The sequence below is a fragment of the Anopheles aquasalis genome, chromosome 2 (genome assembly GCF_943734665.1).
Source record: "Anopheles aquasalis chromosome 2, idAnoAquaMG_Q_19, whole genome shotgun sequence".
Taxonomy (NCBI): Eukaryota; Metazoa; Arthropoda; class Insecta; order Diptera; family Culicidae; genus Anopheles; species Anopheles aquasalis.
In genome coordinates this window covers 37,035,001-37,040,000 of record NC_064877.1, presented here as the reverse complement: position 1 = coordinate 37,040,000, position 5,000 = coordinate 37,035,001, and the positions used below count along the sequence as shown (strand labels likewise).

At 44.2% G+C, this 5,000-nt stretch overlaps 1 protein-coding gene across 11 annotated transcripts in view; it reads right to left on the bottom strand.

Annotated features, from left to right (window-relative positions):
- Nucleotides 1-3,585: 3,585 nt before the first annotated feature.
- LOC126571979 (serine/threonine-protein phosphatase 2A 56 kDa regulatory subunit epsilon isoform) overlaps nt 3,586-5,000 on the bottom strand; it is a 15,009-nt gene continuing 13,594 nt past the window's right edge. For all 11 annotated transcript variants that reach the window (XM_050230934.1, XM_050230929.1, XM_050230928.1 and 8 more), the window contains one exon: nt 3,586-5,000. This exon is cut by the window's right edge and continues 769 nt beyond it. The gene's annotated coding sequence lies outside the window, so the exon portion shown is untranslated.

The following is a 5,000-nucleotide window of genomic DNA, read 5'->3' as shown; positions in this document are numbered from 1 at the left end:
TGCCTCAGCAATTCGGCACATTTCCACTCGCCCCCGTTTCGCAGTATATGAGCCATTCAGTATTCAGCTGGATTACAAAAAACGAAACTAAAATTCTAGCCTGTTGCCTGCCTACGCCGCTTCTTACATTTACATTGCGGCACTCACGACTTACGGCTTCGTTTTCGGTATTGTATTTTACGCTTTCTATCGGTTAATGCCGGTATTTATTCTTCTTACTTTTTGCCTTTTTACAATTTTGCATATTTATCTCTTATCGTAATTTCACAACAAAGCTATAACTGCCACATTCTTTTTTTTTTGTTTTTGTTTTGTTTTGTTTTGCTTTATGTTAGGATTTTGTTTCGCATTTCGAAGACGATCCGACGACACAACTCTACAATGGCGACTATTGCTGTATGTGTGTGTGTTTGTGTGTATGTGTGTGGGAGCGTGTGCATGGGGTCCCTGCTGCAGGGAAGGCAGCAAGCCACACTGCACGCACTCAACAGATACCGCGCTGCAGCTTATAGACGACCCATTGGCTTCGAGGTTTTGCCTTCAGCGGTATTTTTGTTTACATTTTCTTACCTAAGTTATCTGCTTCGCAGATTTTTAGCTTGTTTCTTCCTTAATTCAGGCTATGCATCGGTGCAACCGGCTATGCATGTGTGTGGGTGTGTGTGTGTGTGCGTATGTGTGAATGAATTATTCAATAGAGCTAATGCAATAAGAGTCGCCCATAAACTGCGACACCCGTACTACCACCTGACGTGTTTGACGATAGCCAAATTGATGCGGCACTGTCGATATCTTTAAACAAACAAAAAAAAGGTGAAATTCAATGTCATCGTACAACTGGGAAAGAATAGTGTGCTGGAGGTTGATACCCAGTAAACATTAAAACAGCAAAATCGTAGGATGCTTCTCCACGCGCCGTCTCGGATGCCCTCCAGCTAAATCGATCGATGCCTATGTGATGAAATAGAGATCCTGCGATCAAGGGTTTCCATACCAACAAGCAAAACCCGTGAGGCATATACTACTGCCGGCACGGTTTGTTGGATGAGGGAGCGAGCCTTCAACGTGTTTATCCTTCCACAACCAAGAAAGAAACGATAACCAAGTGCAAAAACTGGATACCCCCCCCCCCCCCCCCCCACCTGATGTTCTTTCTTGTGTGCTGCCTGATGTTCTTTCTTACAGCATTAGGCGGCATCAGACACATCCAATCCAAACATCGTTCAGAGAACAACCACATGGCCTCCAAGTTTATGGAAAGTGGCAAAGACAGCGAATAAATTTAAGGCGCGAAGGTTTTGCGCGAGGCGCGCTATACCTCTCTCTCAATCTTCCAAAAGTTTGGAGGATGAATGTACTTTTCTCGGGTACTCCATTTTTAATTTTCCTTTGTGTTTTTATTGATGAATCCATCCATTTTATATTCCATTGCTTCTTCGCTTGATCAAGTACAGTACTATAGTTTAATTATTAGCTGATTAATTAATCGCTGGTTGGCTAACAACATGTTAATTACTTCCTACTTGCTTGCTTCTCATTCATGTTTGACACCTTTGCTGCTAGGCATATCTTGCTTATTCCTCTCTGCCTCTCTCTCTCTCTCTTTATCTCCGACAGACACGGGCGCCTATGTCAAGGCCTGATCCACACACAAAGCAGACAATGCATGCGGGGCACGAATGAAGGTAAGAGCTTTGTATTTCCCCACGCTCACACTGTATCTCTCGCTCTCTTTAGTTGAAGATGGGCTTTCCCGTGGGTATGTGGAACGATGGCATACTCTAATGTTTTAAAAGAACAACAAAAAAAAAACACATTGGTGACTATTCTGCAGGTCGTTCGAATGCGTGTAGCCGTAGTGTTACGTGAAACCAAAATCGTTTGCATGACAACTCCAAAGCAAAGGGAGTGTCCCTGGTGGTCGCAGTATGCAATGCCCGAGAGCAACACATTTTATCTATCTCAACAGAGTCGAACGCTGCTGTATCCAATCCATGTTGTTATTTACGACGTGCGACGACGCATCTGCTGACAGGGATCAAACAACCGTTATCGATGCGGCGTGCGTTATCGCTCAACATATTGCGTTTCTGTATGTAGTGATTGATGTTTTGGGAGAGAACAGAACACAAAAGCAACGCAAAAGCAACGACAGAACATCATATTTCACACCCCGTCATTTTCATTTGGGTTAGGCTACATTTTAGTGTCTATAGAATGTGGCTTTTCTCTTTGCTCCAACATCCCCCCACACTCCGCAGGGGCTCTATGGGATCATCAGCAGCAGTATGCAGAATATGCTTTATCTGTTGCAGATTCTATTATTATAAGGTGCTTTGTGGTGTGGTGTGGTGTGGTGATTGGTGATAGGTGATAGCTGTACTAGCTATCCTCTACTGATGCATAACTGATTATTAGAGCGCACAAACAAACATGCGCACATACACATACCCACACTCACACTCGACAACAGAGTGTATTATATCGTGACCGTTGCGTGGCACAGAGCGTACGCCGATGGTACATCATACAGTTGATATTTTTGTGAGGATTTTTAGCGTGTGGGTTCGCAATGGGTGGAATTTGGTGGTTTAGAGTGTGCGTATGTGTGTGAGGGGTCTGTTTGGGATGTGTGATAAGGTGGTGTCGTTGAGAGTAGTATGCTGTATGCGCTTGTTGTTTCCTAAACACTGCTATCGCTTGTCTTAATATATTAACGTGTACGCACAATAACATGGGTTTGCGGTCCCCAATGCTATGAAAACGGTCAACAGAAAACGAGAGCCAGATGATGATTAATCATTCTATTCATTTCGAGTACACAACTCAAACACGGGGTGGTATACACTCCAGCGCTTGGTAGTTCGTCCAGGCGTTCAAAACATCTGCAGCAGTAATTTGTTCTCCCCCAAATGCACACACGCACACGCACGCACAAACACACACACACATACACATAGCCACACACGCACAATGTAGCAGGTAACAGCGACTTATCAGACCCCGGTGTCGTAGTCCCCATGTATAATCATCATCATCTGCACACACCACCATCTACCCGCAATCTACGTAGGAAAATCATTATTCTCCCGTTCCCGTTCATCATCAGACAGGCCAAAAGCACACTGTGACGCACCCCTCCCCACTTTAGCAAGGATCGATGTTTCCTTATCCTGGCCCGCCCGTCTTCGTCAGCGCTACATCGTCCCGTTCCGCGCGCGCCTACTGCTGTGCTCTGTTGCACCTACTGTTTCTGCTCTCTTTGCTCTCTCTCTCTCTCTCTGCGTCGGTTCGTCTCGTGAATAATAATAAGTAATATTACGGGTTTGTTTTTTATATAACTACAACAAATACATCTCTCTGCCTCCAGCAGCTCGAGTTTTCTTCTGCGATCTGCGTGAGTTTTTCTTGCATTTATTTCGAAATTTCGAATGTCACTACTACTGCCTACTACAGGCGCTTGTTTTTGCGGAGTGCAGGTTTATGCATATTCCCTTTGCTTTCTTGTTTGCTTTTAAGTGATGTTGTTACCCATTCGCCAACCCCGTTTGTCCATTTTCTTTTTTCTTTAATTCATTCTTCCCCTCTCCCGCCCCATTTCCATGACGCATTCGAATATTTAAGATCTTGTTTTGTTTTTTGTTTTTTTTTTGTTGTTAAAGGTGTTTGCTGTTGTCTTCTTCTTGTACTCGCGCCTTCCTTACATGGGCCTTTGTTGGTACTGATGTGTGTTAAAGTCTAATAAGGTAAGCTTGTTTGTTTTTAGAGTTCTCGGGGGGGGGGGGGGGGGGGGGGATTTGTCTCCGTGCTGTGTTTTGCTTTAATTTTTATCATCTGCATTCTACTAAACATATGTGTGTATGCCTGTGTATGTTCGTGTATGTGTGGGTGTGGGTATTTTTTAGTTTATTTAACTTATGCCCTTATTTCTCATTCAATCATTTGACGCTTCTTTCGCCCAACAGAGCCTTAGAGTAGTGTGTAATGCTCAGTAGCCTGTACTGTGATTTCAGATACCTAATAGCGTGATGATGCACCTAATAGCGGAGATGTTTTCGCTGACTTTTCGAATCTACGAGTATTGGATGACCTAGCTGTGGTGATGGTAATCTTAGTGTGTGCCGTCTGACGTTGTTGCATGTATAAGACCGAAGGATCATACTGTTGAATCGCTTCGTAACAAAGATTGTTTGTCCTCCGTTGACATTACCACACAATACCATTGGGGTTCAAAATTGCATCTCAATCGTATGGAGCAACAGCCCGAACAGTCAAGGCCGTAGTTAGGCGACCTTTGTACAAGCAGTCCCTCTCACAAATGCTACGAATGGTAAATGTTTGTAGAACGCACAAAATAGACGTTCAATTATCACGTACCTCTGTCTCTAGCGCGGTAGTAACCATTTTACAACAATGAGAATGAAAGACTCGTGACCGGCAGCAACGCGGTGCGCCCATCATAAGTGCTGCATTTCAACAGGGAATGCCACGCCGGGGTTGGAAATAGGAGAAGTGGCAGAAGAAGTAGTCTGTCGTCTTGTTGCAAAATATGCTAATGCAGGCAATTATAGTCACACATGCACTAGTGCACCCCTGATGCCACACATGCCATAGGTCTCAGAGACATAGACATTTGTTACCAACATCTAGACAGGCGTTATACAGAAGAGAGAAGGAACCTCCACCACAATCCATCCAACCAAGCAATTAAGTGTAAGGGAAAGGGTTGTGGGGAGGTGTGTTTTGGTGCGATTTTTATCATCAATTCGCTGCCCCGTACTATGAATAGACAAGCCAGTGTTATGTTTCCAGTGTTGTTTGCTACTGCTTACAATTGGGGGGCCCCTCAATAAACACACACTACTTGCTGTTGATATCCGAGCCGCCGTGCCGTGTTTCGCTTTAGAATGATTGAGTTTTCACTGTCGTAAGGGTAGTAGTATCCGTTGCTTGAAAGTGTTATTTTTTTTAACGAGTTGCTTCGCGGCGCGCCCTCAAAA